Raw genomic sequence first — 22,617 nt, forward strand, 5'->3', positions numbered from 1 at the left:
GCTCACTTCTTTTATTCAGAAGTGTCTGCATATCAGGGATTTGGGAAGGAGTGTGGTGGCAGGGCAACTCTCTAGGCAGTCATGAAATGTGAAGAACGAAGGGGCTTCTGACAACGCTGAGGGCCAAATTCATCCCACAGACATCTCTTTTTTGACCCACACAGTGTTTTACCAACATTTGCAAACATTTGAAAATAAAGAGGTTCCTCATATGCGCAGACAAGCACGTCCACACCAGTTTTAGAGTTTTGGCTTCTGGAAACAATTGGCTGGAGTGGAGCGGGGCAGCTTTGGTCCTTCAGTCACTGCAGTTCCTCAAGTGACCCTCCACACCCACATTTCTTGTTCGAATTTGCAGCTGTCTCGTTTGACAGGTGGGAAAACTGAGTCTCAGAGGGAGAAGCTGCTCATTCAGGGAAGCACAGAGGAGGTTAGTGGCAGCGCAGGGGCTGGAATGCCGTTCTCCTGATACCCATTGTTCAAGGTCCCACTTGAAAACCCTGCCTCTCAGCCGCCCGCAGCCTCCGTTTCCACACACTTCTCGACCACACGCTTCTCCCACGTGGTTCTGTGCAGATCACAGAGGTCCCAGCCGGAGGGCGAGCCCTCCAAGGCCGTGCACGTGGAGGCGGTGGACGGGGCCCTCGTGGGCACAGGGAGGATTCGCTGTTCACCCGTCCTGGTACCTCCCCTTCCCCGTTCACCCAGGCATGCAGGAGGACTGGGAAACAGCCCCGCTTTGCACGTGGAGAGGCCGCGTGCGTTCCTCACTGACTGCAGTCCATACCTGCAGCGACAGTTCGTCTTGGCAGTCACCCTTATCAGAGTTCCCACAGCAGAGAGAGGATAGTTTTCCATGAGTTGTCTCCAGTTTAGTCCTGCTGACCTCTCAAGTCCACAAACTCTTTTTGTCTTTGATCCAGATTCTTATTTATTCTTTTTCCAAAGGTTTAATTTGCACTCCTATTGTATTTTTTTTCCGCTGTGTGTGGGGGGGTGGGGGTTGGGAGTTCTTTGACTTACAGTACACTTATCTGCAATAAGGGAATTTATTTTCTCACTCAAATAAATTAGTTGTTAATTAAAGCTTTTTGATGTAGTGCAGAAAGAGGGTGTATTTGATATCAGCAGCTGTGTGCTTTTCGATTTCTCATTTGTCTAAGTTCTGTCAGGAATATCAGCCTTCACCCCCAAATATAGCCCTCCCTCTCTTTGCTGGGTCTGTCCTCCTCCGTTCGCCTCTCTCCTTCCCCTCCCCCATTCGCTGTCATTCATGTCCTCTCTCTCATTCATATCCTCTCTCTCTCCCCTGTCTCTGCCTCTGTCTGCCCCCGGCCCCCCTCCCCCCCCACACACATTAGGCCACTGCTGCGTTGTTTCGACATCAATTGGAGAGTCTCTTTCTGCTTCCTGCTTTCTTATCCAGTGTGTTGTGCTCCTGGAGGCCCCCCGTGGAGATGTGTGGACCTTGAGTCCATGTGGGAGAGAATAAACTGAGAGTTTTGCAGTTTGCTCAGGTGTGGACGTTTAGGAAGGCCAGAGCTGGGATTTGAAGTCAGGTAGATCTACTCCAAAACCCTCCACTCGTCATACGATGAGGGAAGAGAAATCATGGGCTTTGCCTTGTAGGTTCTTACCATCCACCTGGAGGGACAGGTAAAAACCTGACTCAGTTGACCAGTACAACAAGGCAGCATATGCTGAGTGTCCCTTTAAGGATGATCAGTAATTGAAGTTTACAAGTTTAGAAGAGGAGGTTGCTGGAGGGTCTTGATGGCTGGGGAAGCAGTGCAAGATACGCGGAAGCTTCCAGAAGGAGACAATCAGGAGTGGCTGCGTGGAGGGCTGATGTTGTCGTAGTGGCTGGTGGAAAAGCAGCCGTAGGCAAAGTTTGCTTTCCAGCATGATGTAACATTCACACTCATGCCTGGGGCCAGGAAAGAGATTAGTTTTGTGGAGAGAAGGGTCTCATTATGAATCCATGACCGATAAAGTTTGATCATGTGAGCGAGAGTTTTTTCTGAATGGTAGAAGAGTTACAAATGGCTCTTCTCTTTTACTGTTGGGCAATTGCCAGATAGTGATTAGAGAAGAGACAAAAATCCACAAATATTCCATTTTCTTTTAAACTCAGAGTGGAGGAGGTTTCATTGAGTGTGGTTATCACACTAGATGGTGCTACTTCTAACTATGTTGGTTTTCCCACCCACAGTGAAATAGCCTCCTTGGACCATGGTTCTGCAGGGGCCTGGGATGTCTCCAGGAGTCTCAGGCAGCCATCCAGCCTCTTTTTATTTTTACTCTCCTCATTACCCTTGGCCCCTTCAGAACTGCCTGATTGCAGCCATTTATTCACACAGAACTTTCCAGGAAGCAGGAAGCTTCACACTTCATCTCATTAACCTACATGGGCATCCGTGAGCTGAATTCCCACTCAAGGCACCAAGATATTCTGCTCAATGTTCTTCAGCAGTCAGTCTCTTGTCTCTGGGTGATTAATTTCCCTGTTGGTTTGCACAGTGCATTGAATTTGGAGGAAGACTGCAGCTGGGGGTCTGCAGAGCCATGGGTCCCCATAGGGACGGCCCGTTTCATACACCCAGTGCTGCCAGGGCATGGCGTGCTCTGTCCCGATGCTCTGGGGACTGACTGCTCCCTCTAAGGCTTGTTCCAGGCAAGGCTAGCCCCCCAACCACTGCTTTCTCATTTATCCGTATTCATCCAGGAGCCCAGCTAATTAATTACCATCTACACTCTATACTCAAGGGGGAAATCTGCTTGGGGGAGAGTTGGGGCGGGGTAACATTTAGAAATTCAATCAAGATCTTCAGGTTGCATGGCCCGCTGTTGGCAGCAATACTTCCTCCCGGGGTAAATGAGAACAGAGCATCTGCTTTGTGCAAAGCTGAGTCTGCATTTGGCTTTCCTGTGTCCCCAGTGCCTAGCAGAGGGGATGCCTGGAGGTGCCTGAGAACATGAGTCTCCCTGAGCCTCCACCTGGAAACTCAGGGCTCCTCAGGTTCAGAATTTACATAAACACATGCTTGCCTGTTGCCTTGGGAGGGCTTAACCCTTAATTTGCTGCAGTCTCTTTTGAGATGATTCAGGGAGTGAGCACAATGGTTTTCAACCTTGGCTGTGCTTCCCAACTACCTGTGGAACTTTTTAAAAAATTCAGGAGCCCAGTCCTGTTCCTTCAGTTTTTAAAAATTTAATGCTCTCGAAGCATCTTTTTAAAAATTGAGATATAGTTCACATTCTAAAAATTCATTATTTTTAAGTATACAGTTCATTGGTTTTTAGTATATTACAAAGTTGTGCAACCATCACCACCATCTAATTTCAGAACATTTTCATCACCCCAGAAAGGAACCCATACTCATTAGAAGTCATTCCCCATTTCCCCTCCCCGTCCCCAGCTGTAAGACACCTTTAATCTACTTTCTGTCTCTCTGGATTTGCCTATTGAGGACATTTCCTATAAACAAAATCGTACAATATGTGCTCGGCCCCATTCTGAACCTTGTGAACTGAAATATCAGAGCCTTATATGTTAAACATTTCCTTTTAAAAACAGTCTCAGGTGATTAGGCACAGCCAGGGTTTGAGCGCCCTGGGTATGAAGTGGTGAAGCACCCTGCCCAAGAGCCCCCTTTGCTCCAGCACACAGTAAGTCCTCAGGAAATGTTTGTTGAATGACCAAGTACACATTCTAGAGGAATCTCTCATAGCCTAGTGTGATCAGGATGTTTGCCTCCCCAAATATTGATGAGTCCCAACTTCTCCAACTAGCTGTTTCATCAATACTATCTGGAAATCTCAGTCAAAATCCGCTGTAGTCTCTACTTTCCCAAATCAATAAATTGAATGAGTCTCAATGACTGTTACCATCCCCCCACCTTATGTAGAACTTTTCCACATGGGGCTGTGGCTGGGAGCTCATGAAAGGTGCCGTCCTTTCCAGAGAACTCTATAGTGACAGGCATAGTCCTGGTCAGTCAAAGGAACTTAACTGAGATGGCCATACTGGGCTCTCATGCATGTATCAGAACCAAAGCTAGACTGACATTGGAAAGAGGGGATAAAACATAGCCTGTAACTGATGTTAGAGTTGGGAGCAAGGGTGGGTGGGGTGGGGAGGTTAAGAACAGGCATAACACCACAGTGGCCCCAATCTACATGATGGCTGTAGGGTCTGCTCAATAGTCCAAGTCCTGCTTTCCCACTTCTAAGGCCTCCCGTTTCCCAAAGGAGCCAGCCCCAGCCAGAGGCCACTCGGGCCATGCCTGTTTGCCTAGTGCCTTACACAGCTCTGCCATGGTGCCTGCCCAGTCATTTATCACACTAGCATCTCCATCCTCCACTCTGTGCCTTCCCAGATAAGAGCTCTGAGCTAAGTCATCCACAGCCACCTCTCAGTGGGTACACAGGGCCCCTGGCTGAAAGTCCAAACCTGGCCTGCACTTATGTGACAAAGTGGAAATGGCTTGATGCAAACCCATCTCCAGTGCTGGGGACACAAAGCAGAGCCCTCCTGATTGCAGAGCAGAGAGATATTCACGCCTTGCTTTGCTCAACAAGTCCTTATTTAGCCCCTACAATGTGCCAGGCACTGCTGAGATAGAGGAGTGAATGAAACAAATCTCTGCACTTTGGGAGTTTACACTGAAGTAGGATGGGACGGGGGTTAGAAGAGAGACAGACAATAAATGAGTTAAGAAATATTTAATAAAATGTCACAGAGCATAAATGTACAAGGAAGGATAAAACATGTCAGAGGATGGAAAGCGATGGAAAAGGTGCTGATAATGGAGAGAGTAGCCTGGGAAGGCCTCTCTGATACATAGCATGGCCTGCATAAAGTTAGGGAGAGAGCTGGCAGGCATCCCAGGGAAGAGAATTCCAGGCAGAGAAAACAGCAAGTGCAAAAGCCTTAGTCCTCAACCCTGGCTAAACGTAATAATCACCCCGGCATATCTAAAAAAATCTCTCTAGGGTCAGACCTCACCATGGAGTGTGTGTGTGTGGTGTGTGTGTGTGTAAAACACTAGGCTATTCTGTAGTACATCTGACAAGAATTGCAAGCTGACTGTGTAAAAGGAACATGGAGCCATGGCAGCTGGAGCTGGGTGGGCCAGAGGACCAGGGGATGAGAGGATAAGTGTAGAGGGCCTTGAAGGCCTCAGTAAGGATTGCAGATGTTATTAGAAATGATGGAAAGCCACCAGAGAGTATAGGAGCAGGAGTTGCAGTGAGCATCATAAGTGCTCTGTGACAGATCAGCACATGTGCATCTGATCCATGGACGTATCGACAAAGGCTGGGAAGCAGCATTCAGAGAAGCTGTCTTTTCTCATATCAATGTACAGATAGTTAATCCATGTTCAGTTACGTGTCTAGAAGAGACGTGTACACCCACTTTATGGGCTAGAAATTGCAAAACTAGAAAGCCTCTGAACTCACCACATTCTAATTTTTCCCCTGGCATTTCAGATGAAGAAGATAAATCTATCTCTAGGTGCAAGAACAGGGAGGACTTCCAACTGTCTCATTTCTTCCTCAAGAGGTGGTTTAAAAATGCAAACACGATGAAACAGATGAGAAGAGTTGCAGATTACATTATTTCTGACAAGACGTAATCTCCGCTTGTTTGAGCATGGTCATTAGGAAGCCTTCTGATTATTCTGGCAGCTCTGGTTTCTAACTCCCTGTGGACAGAAAGAGGCATGAAGAGAATTACATTTCTCCAAGAATGGGGCTAAAGGTCGTTTTGTGCATTGGACAGCTGGCTCAAGTCATATTGAAGTGCCATGGCCTCAAGTGTTACTAACAGAATAGCTGATGGCCCTGTTGTCAGTTTCTTTACGCTCACCATCTATTACAAATTAAGCTGAAATTGTGGATTCTCAAAAATCAGGGAAGAAAATCTCTACCTTCTCTCCCCAGTGTCCTGTGTTTTTTGTGAGTCCCCGGTAGCGCAGTGTTGTAAAGGCCGGGTGGATACAACACACTATGTCCTGAATGGATGCCTGTGTCAGAGCCACCCTGATCTGCTCCTGGGGGGCCGAGATTGGCACTTGGTCCCATGTGCCCCTAGTGTCAACATATTAGTAAATTACCTCTGGACATTTTAAGTAGAGTGTTGTCCTTGTAATGCCAATGCCCAAAAGACAGATACCCACAAGTCCCCACTTCCCAGCCACTGTTCCATTCTCAGACACCACAATTCCATAAAAATAGCAATGAACTGAGAGTCGGAGACTTGGGTTTTAAGCCTGAGCCTATCACATACTAGCATCGTGGTGTTGAGCAGGTGATTAACCTTTCAGAGCTTTACTTCACTAATCTGTAAAAAGAGAAGATTCGATTTGAATATAGTCTAATGTTTTTTCCAGCAGTGTGTCTGTGGTGGTTTGCCTGTTTGGCAAGGTGCTGAAGTGTGGGTAAACAGAGAGATGAGGCAGGTACTGAGATACCTGGGTTCTCCCCGTGCCGCGTGGCTGTAGTACATCAGTTATGGCCTCCCGAGGTGGAGCTGAGCCAGAGGTGGGGAAGGCCACGGAGAAGAGCATGCATCGGTGGGATCAGAGACAGGAGTTCAGGTCTCAACTCAGTCACTTTCTAACCAGGCGGTCTTGGGCGAATGACTTAACGTCAGTGAATCTTCAGAATGGAATTGCTGATGCCCATTCAGAAAAATTGTTGTGAGAAACAAATGAGATCTGTCTGACACACCCAGCAAACGTGAGAGTTTATTAAATAAAGGTTAGTTATTACCATCAGTGTCCCACTCTGTACTGGGTAATTATTTATTATTTATACCTTTGGAGTACTTGGTTATCTTCCAACATGACATAGGACTCAGCAAAGGAAAGATTAGTTCTCTTAGTATTGGGTTCTATTGTAAATGTTTCTAAATTGCGCCCCCCAGGTCAATTGCCCTCCCACTTAGCTCTCAGCTCCCAAACTTGATAATTCTTGGTGTGAAGGACTGCACAAAGTCATACACAAATTGGCTCTGTGATGTTCCTTTATCCCCTAAATCAGTGGTGAAAACTATAGCCATGTAAACTGTTAATACATGTATATCATGTATTAACTTGTGATATGTCATGGAATTTGCATCCCGGGCACCCATTGGGGTCTAAAAAAATGCATGCAACTCCCAAAGGACTCTTTCCCATGTGGGGAGATTAGAATCTCCCCTAACTCAAGGGGGCTACTCCCATGCAGTATTGCCATGCACCCAGGTCCTGTGTACAAACCACTTGCCCCACTCCCCCTTACGCCCTGTTCTTCTGCTTTCTGCGGCTCCTTGAGAATGGTTCAGAAGTTTTAGTGGGAATGCAGCACCTCTGGGCAGCCTCACTGACCGTGTTAAAATGCAATCACAGATATGTTCATGCAGAACTCTTTGTGTCTTTCATTCACTCTTCAGCAGACACTTGTTACAGGTCTGCTGTGTCTGAGGACTGTGCGTGGCCCTGGAGACAGATGCAAGGTTATCCAAGGTCCAGCGCTGCCCTCAAGAAGCTCCCAGTCTCCTGTCAAAGACACCTGATCAACCCCAGAGCAGCTATGGAGGGGTGTCCTGAAGGGCAGTACACAACAGCTGCCCGTAGGGGCTTCAGTCTGGCTGATAGAGCAAGGCTCATACACTCAGCATCATTGTCAATGTCATCATCGTCATCATCCGAGAGTCAGAGGAATTATATCCCCTGGCAACCCAGAAGCTATCAGAAGGACAAGGCATGCTAAGTACCAAATGAGCGTTAAAGATAGAACATGGTAGGACGGTTCAGAGAAGGGAGGTCCGGGAAACTTCTTGAAAGTCTTCCTTTGGATCTTAGTGATGTTCATAATCTGGACAGCCAGAGAGAAGTGGGATATCAAGCTTTACTCAGGTAGAATTTATAAATAGAGGACAAGATCTGGGCTGGGATTTCACTGCTTTTAGGGAGACGGCTCAGAGAGTTAACCGGAGCTGGTGTGTAGGAAGGAGTGTATAGACTATTAAAGGCCCAGAACATCTTGACTCCTTAGCTCCTCCCACTCTACTTCTTTAGCCTTGTGTTCTTTCCTTTCTCAGCTGTGCAGCACTTGGGGTACCTTTGTCTCATCTTCTCTCCTGGCCTCTTCTCTCTTCCTCTCTTTCTTTCCTTCCTACCACATAACCCACAAGCACCTGCCAGGCACATACTGTGCTTCCTTTGTCTGGGTCTCAGTGTCTTCTTCTATAAGTGAGAGTTTAGGAATCCTTCCTGAGTCTAATACTCAGGGTGCCCTACTTGCCCGCAGTCTACCCCTGCCTCCGCCTGCTCCCCCAGGTCTCTGAGTTGGGAATGTCAGCCTCCAAAGGGGAAACCTGGGCCAGGGGCCTGCCTCCCCAAGGCTGCTGAGCCTCACGCGGGCAAGGCTGCATTTGCTGCTCCCAGGTCTGCTCAGGGAGCCCACATTACCTCGGATGGCCAGGGCCTGCCCGCCCCATGCCCCAGGTTCAGAGCCCTCCATGCCCTCCCAGGTGCAGGCAGCTCTGGGGAGTGGGCAGGAGCTGTGGCTTTGATCACACACACAATAACCTCAGCACCAAGACATCCATGCTAATGACTTTTGATTACAAATGGATTAAACGGGACAGCAGCTGCACAGGGCTGCTTTGATTCAGGCCTGCTCAGTAATGAGATGCACAGGCACAGGCTGGGAGGCTGCCACCAGGAGCCCTGCCCAGCCCCCAGCCCACCTCCTTCAAGGGCACCTCCGGGCAGGGAGCACTGCTCAGAGACCCAAAGGAAATCAAGGCAACTCACACAGACCCTGCACTCAGCTAGCCTCTGGGGTGCCCTCAGTCTCTTCGAGGTGTCCCCATGGCTGCCCTGCATGCTGTGCCCTTGGCCAGTTGTTCAGCCGTGCTCTCTACTGTGGCTGCAGGAAAGGCAGCCTGTTCCCTCCACGTTCCCGCGAGACAAGGTGTGGAGCTGCGGGTCAAATAGCAGCTGCTCTTCCGAGATGAATACCAAGTCCAACTCAGGAGCAGCCAGCTCCACAAGGGATCCAGTGGGTCCTCCCCTCTCCTGACCATGGTCATTTGGCTTATTTGGAACAATATCCTTTGTTTGTATAACAGGTATGAAGGACGTTCATGGCCCCCATCCCCAAAATATCTTCCCAAATATTTTGGGAAATATTTTCCCCAAAAGCCTGTGAGCTAAGCAGGATTTTTGGATCTCTTTCAGAAATAAGGAAACTGAAGTTCAGACAGTAAAAAGGCTTTTCTCAGGTGCTTGTGTGCACCCTTTCTGGATTGTTGGGGGCAGCCCAAGCTCTGTCATTCTGCCATGTAATCATCTACCAGCTCCTCTTTCCCCTTATTGGAGAATGTCCTGGGCAGATCTAGTTTCTGATGATGGCCCCATGGAAGGAGTGACTGCCTGCATGTGTCTATTTTTGTATACAGATGGAACCACTCTGGGGTTGGGATGGTGGCTTTGAGCAGCTGCCTTGGCTAAATTGCAAGGCTCCAGGGAGGGAGGGGAGAGATAAGAGGGATTCGGCACTGAAGCCAAGAGTTCTCGGGGCTGTTAGATCCACTAATAAATTTGACCTCGGGGCATTTACTGTGTGGCCAAAAGAGTTTGAAAGAACATTGGGGAATCCCCTGCTTCTAATAAACGATTCCACAGAAAAGCCAGCATTTCCAACCACCTCCTGCCCACCCCTCACCCTCAGCCCAGGAAGGCAAGTTGCCACCCTTCTGCTGAGGTGGCCATTTAAATCTAGCCACAGCAGAGCCATGGTCAGAGCCCCTCCATGTTGCCCACAGCCCTCCCACATGAAAAGATTTCAGAGGTCATGGGCTTGAGGGCAGGCAAGGGAGAGGAAGGCGTTCAAGGCTCACTGCCAGCCATCCCATCTGTCCATGGGGTACAACAGGCCCTCCCCACCATCCTATTTCAGTGGTGCAAGTTGAGCCTCACCGCAGCCCTGAAGGGTCTGAGGAAGAGGGGGGCAACTGACGTTTATGAAGCACTGACCGCCTAGCCTCCTTAACGGGCATGTATATCATCATCCAAATATCTCTATGAGGTAGCAGCGTTACCCACCTTTTATGGTTAAGAAAACAGAGGCTGAAGATTAAGCTGCTAGGAAGTATATGAACCTGACTGGCTGACAATCCAGCATGGACCTCATCTGCGTTCCCACTTCACAGATGAATAAAATGAGCTGATGATAAATGAGTGGAACAAGGTCACAGTGCTGGCTAATGACAGGATTTGGTTAGAATTTAAGAGCCCTAACCTCAGTCTAGCTTTCTTTTCACATTAGGGATTGTAGGGCCCTTCCAATTTGCAGATCGTTTTTCTGCCCGAGGCCTTTGGAAGATGATAGTACGTCTCTGAGGTGCCTTTCCCACAGCTCTCAGCTTGGCCACGTCTGCTCATCCTTCAGGGCTCAGGTGAATTGTTGCTTCTTCAGGAAAGCCTTCCTTGACCAGCCTCAAATTCTAAATCAGGTCTCTCTCCGTTAACTCTCTGTCATACCCATACTTTTTCTCATACTTTTTTTTTTTTTTTTTTACTTTATCGTAACTCTAAATTACATTTATTTCTATTATTCAAAATAATTCTGTCTCCCTGATTAGACTCTTGGGTTTCATGAGGGCAGGGACTATATCTTATTTGTTCATTGATGTATCCTCAGAATGCAGGGTACTTGGCATTCCCATTGGCTGAATAAGACAAAGTTGAAATTTAGACCTGAGTGGACCCAGCAGACGAGAAGGGCCATGGGTCTACAGGTCCGAAAAAACTCACACCCAACACATTCAACCAGGATAGAGAAGAAACAGGGCCAGGTTCAGCACTGTCTTAGTCTTTTTAGCTGCTGTAACAAACTACTGGAAACTAGGTGTCTTATAAATAAAAATTTATTTCGTACAGTTCTAGAGGCTAAGAAGTCCAAGATCAAGGTGCCAGCTGACTTGTTGTCTGGTGAGGACCTGCTTCCTGGTTCTTCTCACTGTGTCCTCACGTGGAGGAAGGGGCTACAGAGCTCCCTGGGGGTCTCTTTATAAGAGCACTAGTCCCATTCATGAGGGCTCATCCCCTCCCAAAGGCCCTGCCTCCAAATACCATCATGTTGGGGTCAGGATTTAACATACGAATTTTGGGGGCAAACAAGCATTCAGTCTACAGCAAGCAGATTCACCACATTTATCTGGGATTTCCTCAGGTTCATCTTGAGTCCCTAATAATGCAGATTTCTCACGATGGCTTACATGCTGGGTAAATCCCACATACCTTTCAAGTCTCCTTGCCCAGGACATCCTCAGCTACCTTGAGTTCTAACCAGGGCAGGCTGTGCATTAGCCCACACGGCCCCTGTGCATATATGTTCTGCACTGAGGCTCTCAGTTCTCAGTCATACCTGATGCTCATGGGTGGTGAACATGCCTACACCACCACCCACCCTGATCTTCCCAAATTTTTAGAAATGATAACTCCATTCTCTCAGCTTCTGAGGCAAAAACCTTGGCATCATCCTTCATTCCTGTCTCTCCCTGTCACTCCACAGCCAATCCATCAGCAAATACTGTAGGCTGTTCCCTACATAGCAGCCGGGGAAACTTTAACAGTGTAACTCAAATCGTGTCCTGTGTCCTCTTCTCCAAAGACTTCCCATGTCCTTTAGTGTGATGTGCTATGCCCTAGACCTCCAGACTAATACCTGATGCCTCTATGTGGCACGGCCTTGCTCAGCTCACATCTCCAGCCACCATCCCCTTGCTCACTCTGCGCCAGCGACACCAGTCTCCTTGCTGTTTCACCACCACGTTGAGCACATGTCCACATCAGTAACTTTGCACATTGTGTTCTCTCTGTTTGGATTGTTCTATTCCAAAAGTCACACAGCTCACTTCCATACTTCTGTCTACTGAGATAGTCGCTTGTTAGACAGGCCTTCCCTGACTGGCTTATTTAAAGCAGTACATCCCCAACTTTGCCCCTTTCTTCTGCTTTATTTTTCTTATCTTTTGTTACAACTCACAGGTTATATCATTATTTTTATTGTTATCATTTTACTTTATTGTCTTTCATTGAAAGCAGGTACTTATTTTTTACTCTTATATCCCAGTTCCTAGAAAAATATATATTCAATGAATGAACTTATTTCATGAATATCCGCATCCTTCACATTTACTCCATTCAAAAGCTTGGCTTACTTCATACACAAATTTGTACAGAGAACATGTTAATTTCTGAGCTTGCTGGGATGTCCCGTTTCATACAAGTCACCTGATCTAAGTTCCAGCCCAGTTGTCAGTGGTCTTCAGCAGATAGTCTCGTGGGCACTGTGGTGTGCTAGAGCCAGCTCGTGGTGGCAAGAGGCAACAGGGCACATCTATTTCCAACTCTGCAATCAGCACCTTCAGGTTGGTAGCTTGAAGTGGTGAGAATATTTACACTGTGGAAATTGGCAAATGCCTTGCATCAGGGCTTTTTTTTTCCCCCAGAGAGTCAGTTATTAAAGATAGGTCAGGACAAGACTTGTTAGTAACAGTTAGTCCTCCCACTGGCACAGTGCGCTCAGATCTGAGAGCCACATTTTGAGGGAGGCATTTGTAAGTTAGGTGGTGATGATACCAGGAACCATATCCAGGGAAGAAGAGTTGAAAGCCATTAGGATATGCCACCTGGGGATGTATGGATATGATACCTGTCATCAAATGTATCAGGGATGGCCAGTGGTGGGAGGGCTAAGCATACTATACTGTGGGCACATGGGCAGGACCGGAGAATGTATGGGATAGGATGCGTCTGAAATCCTCGGGGTTTGGTGTCTGGCTCTAACTTGAGATTTGTTGCCTGGAGTGGGCTGGTTAGTTTCCTCACCTGTAAAATGAGGTTCACATTATCTGTTTAACAGGAAGATCTTGACAGTAAAAGCAAAGCAGTTAGTTCCTTTTACTCAGAACTAGGGGGATGAGTTTCAGTGAGGCATATTTCAACTGAATAAAGGTAGAATTTGCTAAAGACTAAAATAGTGAGTGGCACTTCCTCAGAAGTGTTCAAGCTGGATGTCCATCTGTCAGAGAAGTTGGAGAAGGGGATTCCTGCATTGGAGCGGGGCTGGTCTGGATAATCACCCCCTAGGATCCCTTCTACACTAAGACTTCTAAAGCCAAATACATCCCTAGGCAAGTCACTGACCAATTTTTTTGCCTCATTTCCTCCATCTGTCAAACAAGCAGGATAGTTTCCGTCCCTTCATGTCTTTCATTGTTGTTGAGATGATTCAGTGAGATCATCATTTGAAATGTTTTTAGATCTAAGAGTAACGGTATTTTGTCAATCTCATACCTCACCATTCTTTTTATAATAAAACCACTTTACACCTTGGAGTAGGGCAACATTCCCTGTGATGTGACTATGAAGAGTGCCTGCTGTATTGCACTCAACAGATAATAAAGGGTAACTAATTAAAAGACAGCGCTATTGTCAAATTATTTTCAATATTATGTGGAAATAAGCTTGTGTGTCTTGGAATTAGGATGCTTGTTAATATCCCATGAGGTCAAGGAAAGCCTTAGGGTGAATGGAGAGATTAGGCCACTGCTGTTGACAGGTGCCTTCCGTTTAGATATGGGAAAGGTAAGTGGCTGGACACAGCTAGATACGGCTTCCCTACCCTCTTTTCCATCTTCTGTCCCAGAGTGAAGCTTGCTTCATATAACTCACAGTGTAGCAATGGATCCTCTGCCCTCCAAGTTATGGGCCACTCACTTCTATTCTTAACTACAATTCCTTAGATCTGGGATTTTTTTTTTTTTATCAAAGGACCTGGGGATTCCAATTTTTCTTGCCCAGTTAGAAATGAAGCACAGCAAATAGCTACAGTGGGAATAGTTGCAGTGTGATTATAGCGTTACTGATTGATAGTGGATACTTTCCTAAAACCAGGTTTAAGTAGTAAGGGATGTGGAGGGAAACAAGAGGCCACTTATTCTCTGAAACACCAGTAAGAGATGGAGAGCATAGATTCTCTTAAACATACACTTAGGCCTCACCAGCTTCTCTGTTCTGCCAAGGGCCCTGCCTCTCCTTACACCCTACCACTCTACCGTTTTTCCTTCGATAACTCACCCCCAAGTACCTTTAGTAATAGACAATTTGTGTGAAGCCTAATAATGCTTTGGGTGAGTGACAGGGCCATCCATAGCCTTTTCCAGAATTCACAGCCCGTCATATCGTGAGGTGATCTTACAGAGTTTCTCATGTCAGAGGCGGGGAATACCAAGGGCCAGGCAGAGACATGGCTTGCCCAAGGTCACCAAAGGAATTGCCAAATGTAGCTGCAGAAGTGAACATCATCAGTCCGCGTGGTGGACCCTTTGTTCTATAAATCAAGGGCTTGGGCGTGTGATTATTAAAGGGGTCTCAGACTAAGTTAGCAGCTACTTCCTGTCCTGCTGATGTAGCATCTGTGTGTTACACTCACTTTGCTCAGTCTCAGTGGGTAGCATATAGAGAGGCTTCCCCCCGCTGAGCCAGCCGGAAATTCTGGGCAGTTTGTCCAAAACTGGGTGGATTGTGAGTCAGGCACACACATGATTTCAGGGAGAACCAGTTAAAGGATATCTTATTAGGAGAAGAGATCCAGGGAGATATAATCCATATACGATGGATTTTGATGGAAAGAAAACCTCTGTTTTCCAGATACCTCTTTGAGATGACCTTCTTGCTCTTGAGAGTAAAATCATAAAAAACCATGTTTAGCAAACTGTAGTCTCAGCAGGGCTATGTGAAACAGGTACATACACACCCCAGCAAAGAAGAGTTGCTGGTGAACCAGCTGCTTCCAGAAGTCCTGTATAAAATACAAGAGGGACAGATTTTTAACAAAATACAAGGATATCTGTATTTCAGAGAACCGTGCCTCCTTCAAAGTTGTTATGCTAGGAATCTAAAGCTTAATATACTGGGGAACAACTTTAGAAAGATGTGGCAGACTCTGTAGAGTATCTTTAATGGTGAAGGATCATTCTGGAAATAGCCAGATGTCTCGATCCTCAAAGAGCTCCTGTCCTAGGGAATGGCAGGACCAAGTAAGTACACAGCACGTACAGTGGCTGTAACATTGTGCAGGCTTACAAGGCAAGAGCAGGACCATTTGTGAAAGAGATTGCACATTAATTGTGCAAACAGTTTTCAAGTAGAAGCTCAAAGAGATTTTCATTTCAACCAATAGCAAAGCATATAAACAAACAAGTTCCACTTGGTTAGTTGAAATAAATAAGCAAATAACCTGATTTACTTCTTTAAAAATACGTAATAATCTTTCTAATGAAAACCATAAGCAGAAGTATCTGGTAAACAAAGACCGTCTTTTAAATTTTAGTTTTGTGAAGGTTATTTCTTGAAAATGAGAGGAAGAACTCGGGTTTCACTTCTCTATCTTTGTTGAATATGGTTGTCTGCCTTCCCTAAAGATCTTACCTCCTGTTGTCCAGTTCCTTGATTCTGTCAAGTGCCAGACTGTCCTTAACAACTTGTGCTCTTTTTAGTTTTCATGCTATGCTGGATTTGAAGATGACATAAAAGCACATTTCTTGCCTGTAGTAACAGAGATGGCTTTTTCTATATCATTAATAGTGCCCACTTATATGGTCATAATGATATTACTCTTCCTTGGGATGCAACTATCCTCTTCCCATCATTGGTTGCGCCTTTTTATAAATGGCCACCTCATTGTGTCTTAGCGTGTGTCTCTAAAAGGCAGAGGTCTTTTCTAGGTGGAATGAAGTTACCCACGACAGCATTTAGATTATTGGCAGTGCCACATGTATGGAGTAGTTAAGAATGAACATAGGCTTTGGTTTCAGACGGAATTGAGCATGTTCTCTGGATCTGTCAATTACTCCCTTGTGACTTTGAATAAGCTACTTAATGTAGCTAAGTTTCTGCTTTCTCATTTATAAAATGGGTATAATCATAGTACTGCCTTATGAGGTTCTCCAGAAGAATTAATAATAGGAGCTGATCCCTGGAAAGCATTTAGTAGTTTACGGGGATTCCCGGCATCTGTGATGTTGCCTGGAACTTGGCACACCCTTATTAGCTAGAAGAAAAAAGAAAAGGAGGAAGGAAGGAAGGGAAGCAGGAAGGGAGGCAGAGGGGGTAAACTTGGTTAGGGGGAGAATATCCACGTGATGATTAGTGCACAGTGTACAGGGCAGACTCTAGTGAGTCCTTGGTCAGCCAGGGTTCAGGAACGAAGCTTCTTTGAAAAAAGTCAACTTGAGGCATGGACACATATACACTACCAAACGTAGGGTGGATAGATAGTGGGAAGCAGCCGCATAGCACAGGGAGATCAGCTCGGTGGTTTGTGACCACCTAGAGGGGTGGGATAAGGAGGGTGGGAGGGAGGGAGATGCAAGAGGGAAGAGATTTGGGGATATATGTATATGTATAACTGATTCACTTTGTTGTAAAGCAGAAACTAACACACCATTGTAATGCAATTATACTCTAATAACGATGTTAAAAAAAAAAGTCAACTTGAGTTCAGAGAAGTGTGAGGAGAAGATCAAGATGTTACTTAGATGCCTGCACTGTGAGCCTGCATGGGGCTGCATGGGGCTGATGAGAAGTGGAAAGCCTGGATCCTACCTGCATGGTGGGTCATCTGGGGCCTGGCTGTCGGTGGTTCCAATGTCCTTGTGCCAGGGACGACTGCCTGACAGAGTAGGGAGGGAGAAAGCCCCACTCCATTTAGGGATTCCTGAGGGGGTCATGGATGCCTTAGAGGACTGGACTTGTCAGGATTTAGAGCTATGTTCAAATTCCAGTTCTGCCACTTTTTGCCCCTATAACCCTGGACAAATTAGTTAACCGATTTGAGCCTCAGTTTGCTCAACTGTGAACTGGTGAAAATAATACTAACCTGCATGAATAATGTGAAGAGTAAGAGGAATAATAGAGTTAAAGCATCTACCTGGTACAATAACAGGCAAAAGTATGTCCTGAAAAATCAATTTTTTTTTATATTATAATTGCCAAGAGTTCAGGGTAGGCTTTCAAAGGAGGAGATCCTTCCACTTTACCTGAGGCTTGTAAAAGCTGTGGCTAACTTCTGCTATAAGGCCAGCTATCACTGGGTCCAGCTTGACTTTATCCCTTTTAGATATTCACCTGTAATGGTGATTAATTGCTCTAGATTTGGCCCGAGGGGCCCAGATTCTCAGCCAAATTGGCTACACTGAGCTGAGCAGCCAAGCTTTTGACTCCAGTGCTCAGATACTCTCTGAAGCAAGCACCTTCTGACTTTTCCATTCTCTGCTGCTGAGTGAGCCCAGGGGTGTAAATCAATTTCCTTGGATTTGCCAAGGGGATGCATTAGAAAGCTTTAATACTAGTCTTGGAGCGAAGCGAGCAGATCATCTGGTCGGTTCTAAGCAGAAATTCAGTACATGATGCGAAGGCAGAGATGAGGATGGATTCTCCCCGGTATCCAGCTTTTCCTGGCGTATGCTCAGTGTGGGAACCTCCTTTACTGGCCTTTTACTGACTTTGGGAACAGCCCACAGATGCTTCCAATGGAACGTGAATTTTGCATTTTGTTCGAAGGAAAGAACCTACAGCCCAGGTTGTGCTCCTGAGAAACAACACATCTCTAGATCCTTTCTTTCCTGGTAAGTTAGCTATGCTTTCTTAAGTGTATAGTTTGCTGAACTTCAGATGAAAAGAATAGACATCACTGCTTGCAGAAAATGGAAAGAAAAGAAGAGAAAGCATTTTCCCAATGAATAACTCATGGCAAGTATTAAAGGCTGTGTTCTTAAAAATGAGGTCTGCTTATGCATCCATTCCAATCCTAGTAAGAGACGACTGTCTTAGCATCTTTAGAGATGAGCTGGTTAATTCTCTTCCCCCAGGTATATTCTGTTAGCACTGGGAGTGGCTTCTTCCCCTATGTAGGGGCCTTCTCTTTTAAGATAAGCGTTTTCCAATTTTATTTTTTATAAAGTTTTAAATCAAATAGATCTTAAATGGAAGCCCAATATAAAATGCCAATAAGAGGTGTGCTGTTCTGGCTAAAGTGGGATGGGCTCCTTAGAGCACAGTTTGAAAACCACTCTTCTATAAGTTTCCTATGCATGGTTCATTTTGAAACGTCAGAGGCATCATATAGGACCTGATAGAACCTCTATTAATACACATTCCAAAAATAGTGGGGCTCATGGAGTATTATGATGTAGTGAAAGGGAACATGCATCCGCCAAACCAGACTCCTGTGCCTCCCTACCACCTGCAAATGGTGTAACCTCAGAAACGACTTAACCCGCTTGAGCTACTTTTTACCAAAATGCATAATAAATGAGGATATGAACATTCATGTCACCAGTTTATACCAGGTTTACCTCTGTAAACTTCCGACCCAACACCACACAAGATGCCCTCCATCCATCAGATCCAGTTTCCTTGGTCTGCAGAACAAGATTCTTTACAAAGAATTTTACTGGGAAGTTCAAAAAGTGCAAGGTGAACTTCTGTAGGTTCACCAGCTGCAAATAACATAAAACAAGACTTCTTGTCTCAGTGAGTTCTAGATTAGGGCATTCAGAGGCCTCTTCTTTCATTAAACTCGATACTTATAGCTCTAATATGCAAGAAGGATTAAATACATTGTCACACAGAAGTTGGAATAGACACAGCTATTAAAATAGACACAGCTATTGTTGTGTCTACTGAAATAGACACAACAACCAAATATACATACCACTCTAAGAACATAGGTTATATGTGTGATCTTGCAAGATCACACATGGAATCTTTAAAAAAAATGTATAAGGTCTTTTGGCTACATGTCTAGGGGAATTTGTTACAAATCTCACCTATAAATATTAGAATGGCATTATTTAAAAGATAATACAAGAAAAATATAAGCAATCAAGACCAGGCTTGCTTGGAGTTATATTCAGTTATTATTAGCCATCCTTGTTGCTCTTTGGAACAGAACCTGAAACTAAGACTGGAGGTATCAGTGGTTTCAGGTTTAACCTTTAAAATTCCTTGAGAGTGAGGGGATTTAGCAAAAGGACACTCAGCCCACCTAGGATGACCACTTCGAGTGTGTAACTTACTTCTTAGCCTGCGAGGAAGCTGGCTGCCTGGCCCCTGCATCACCCACCCTAAATGCTTTGGCAGTTAGAACTAATGCTTTCCAAATTGTGAGGTTGTTTACCTTTAGCTTGGATGTGGATGTGACTGCAGCCTCACTGGGATGGTGACCCCATGTAGCAGCCTGAGTGACCACTCTCTAAATTCCTATTTGCACACCAATAATAGAGACAGTACAAGACTATCTCATTGCCCTCCCATCTGTCCTTCTGATTAGAAATTCCTCCAGAGAATGTAGACAACCTCTTAGAAGTGTTTTGTGGGGAAAATTTCCTGGAAAAAAGAGAGAGAGGAGACTAGATAGAGTCTGTTCCATCTCTTTTATCCCTGAGGTAAGAGAGACACACTGGGGTACTGGAACTGTGGGGTCATAGGGAACACGGAATTCATTTTTTTTTTTTTTTTTTTTTTTGCGGTACGCGGGCCTCTCACTGCTGTGGCCTCTCCCTTTGCGGAGCACAGGCTCCGGACGCGCAGGCTCAGCGGCCACGGCTCACGGGCCCAGCCGCTCCGCGGCATGTGGGATCTTCCCGGACCGGGGCACGAACCCGTGTCTCCTGCATCGGCAGGCGGACTCCCAACCACTGCGCCACCAGGGAAGCCGGAATTCATTTTATAGGTGGTAAAACAAGACCTGAATAGGTGAAGTGACCCCAAAACAGATCCCATAGTAAGTGGAGGCAGACCCGGGGCCAAGACATGAGTTTTCTCCCTCTGAGTCTAACTTTTGTACAGCAGTGTTCCAGTTATCATCCTGTGAGGAATAGCAGCAACCTGTTGGTTCCATTTTACCTCCCTTAATTCAATTTCCACATTTCCTTCTGTGTTCCTGGAACTCTATTGCAGGCTCACTCATGGTTGGTGGTTCCAGAGCCTGTTGCTTGGTAGAAACCAAGCTTTCTTCCTTAACTTTTTTTCCTTTTCTCTGTCTTAACCCCTGCCACTCTCCCCTCCTGATTTGAATCTCCCAGTCCTCAGGTGTTAGGTCATCTAAAACTTTCTTTGGGTTGCCTACATATGGTTGGCTTTGTTGTTTCTGCTTTTTCACTGGGTAAGCCTCTTACTCTTTCTGGGCCTGTTTCTAGCTGGTTTCTAACAACCCCGATCACACACATAATTGGGTGTTTATCTCCCTTGCTGGGATGCTGCCTTCCACACAGGCTGTCCCCAACTGTTTTGTCATTTGAGGGATTGGGGTGGGATGTGGTTCATGTTCCATCCTGTAGCCAAAGTAAGAAGCAAGTGACACTTCACAAAATAAAGAGGGGGAAAAAATCCATTTCCTACAAAATAGAAAAGGGAGAGGAGAACAGATTGAAAAGAGGACAGGTGAGGTGAAAAACGTATTTAATGAAAGGATGGTGTCTTTAAGGGAAATTTAAAACGGGGTCATTTGTTTTCCCCAAAGCTGTCTTTGCTCTGTTTTCTTTATCTGCGTACCTGCTTACCGCGGCATCCACCCATCCACCCATCCATCCAGCTCACATGTTTTCATCTACTTTTCTGGCCCTCGGGGAGGGAATATTTGAGAAGAGCAAATAACCTAGAGGATCCCTAGCACAACCAGGCTTCAGTGTGTCCAGCTGCATGTCTACAAGGCTGGGATCCTTTCAGCCAGATGTCCAGTGTGAGTCCCCCCCCCACTCCCCATTTTGTGTCAGGGACTCCCTTCCCGGATGCAGTGTGTCCTTTTGATGAGGGGCCAGAAGAGGGGAGGTGATACTCCTGGGGCTGGAGGACACAGAGGAAAACGAAGCAGCTTCCTCCCCTCTTGAAGGAAGCTCTGGAAGCTGTAGAATTTAGCAGGTAAAAAAAGCTATTTGAGGGGCAGTCTGAGGCCCATGGAGGTCCCAGGGTGATTCTGGCTGCAGCTGTGCTGGGGGTGACTTATGGTGGTGTGGGAAGTAAAGGAAGAATCCCGCTCAGGAAGCTGGGTGTGAGAGGAATGCCAGCAGAATGCCTCTGCTTGTGAAGCTGAAGGTATTTCTCTCACCCGAGGGTCCCACAGCTTCCTTCATCTTCCCCCAGTCCCCCTGGTCCCCAGCCTGCCCTTTGGGCTTGGAGAGACCAAGAAAAAAAATTGAACTTGCGCCAAGAGAGAAACTGCAGCTCCTCAAAAATGGAAAGCAGGGTCATCATAATATTCTGAATGTGGACTCTTCCAGAGAGCAGGGAGACGTGTCAGGAATGAGAATGTTTTGAGACAGGGCCCAAGGATGCTGCCCAGCTCCACCAGGGAGATGAAAGAATTTTCTCCTTCCTTTGCCTTTTAAATGTAATTCCGTCTGCCCTTCTCTCCCACACCCACCCAACCCTTTTGCTGGGAGCAGTGCAGACATTTAGCCATCCTGGGAAAAGGCAGGATCCTTTTCATTAACTGCAACCTGACTGCAGTCCCCAGAGCCAGGGCGGAATGCATTTCCTCCCTCTTTGCCTCCCTGTCCTGGATCCCTCCCCACACGGGCTAGGACGGTCTGAGCAGTGAACTCTTTTTCTGTGGGACAGAGTGAGGAAGGGGTCTGGTCGGGGTGTGGGGGGTGGGTGGGGACAGTTTGGACAGGGTCTGGATCAGTGCTTTTTAGGGCAGTGATTTGTGGAAGCACATTCTCATCTCTTCTCCGCCATGCCTCAGCCTCCCCTGCTGATTAATTCATTCCGATATTTGAATGCTGTTTCATGCAGGAAATGCTCTAGGTGCTGAGCATTCTAGGTGTCGTTTCCTCTTGTCAACTTGAAGCATGTCGTAAGCTGTCTCTCACACTTCTCAGTAACTTAGTCATTTTAGTCCTCATCTCTAGTTTGACAATATTCCCCACTTTTCTTGTAAGTCATTTGACCAACAGGTACTTCATGACTAATTGTTTGTCCAGACTCTTCTTAACACTTTGAGAAATGCAGAAGTTATATAAGATTTATATAAACCATGGTCTTGTTGGCCATGGGCTTGAAAATACAAAATATATACAAAAGAGAAGTTTAAATAATTAAGACCTAAATTGCGGGAATTCCCTGGCGGTCCAGTGGTTAGGACTTCGTGCTTCCACTGCAGGGGGCACGGGTTCGATGCCTGGTCTGGGAACTAAGATCCCGCATGCCACAAGGCACGCCACCCCCCCACCCCCCCAAAAAAGAAAGAACTAAATTGCATGCATCTTTCTTCTGCTTAAGAGAAGGGAAAGAGGATGTAAGATGTAAGTTTTCCAGGGAGGATGGGATAGATCCTAACTTTGTTGAGCAGGGGACATAACATCTAACGTTGTGCATAATAGTTGGAGGCATAAGCTGTGAATACCTCAATAACATATAAAATCAGGGCTTCCCTGGTGGCGCAGTTGTTGAGAGCCCGCCTGCCGATGCAGGGGACACGGGTTCGTGCCCCGGTCCGGGAAGATCCCACGTGCCGCGGAGCGGCTGGGCCCGTGAGCCATGGCCGCTG

General features: G+C 46.3%; 1 protein-coding gene across 11 annotated transcripts in view; it reads left to right on the plus strand.

Moving 5' to 3' along the window:
- The window catches only part of SETBP1 (SET binding protein 1), a 381,792-nt gene that overhangs the window by 169,990 nt on the left and 189,185 nt on the right, over positions 1-22,617 (plus strand). The window lies entirely within an intron of this gene.

Source organism: Physeter macrocephalus, chromosome 19, assembly GCF_002837175.3.
Source record: "Physeter macrocephalus isolate SW-GA chromosome 19, ASM283717v5, whole genome shotgun sequence".
Lineage (NCBI taxonomy): Eukaryota > Metazoa > Chordata > Mammalia > Artiodactyla > Physeteridae > Physeter > Physeter macrocephalus.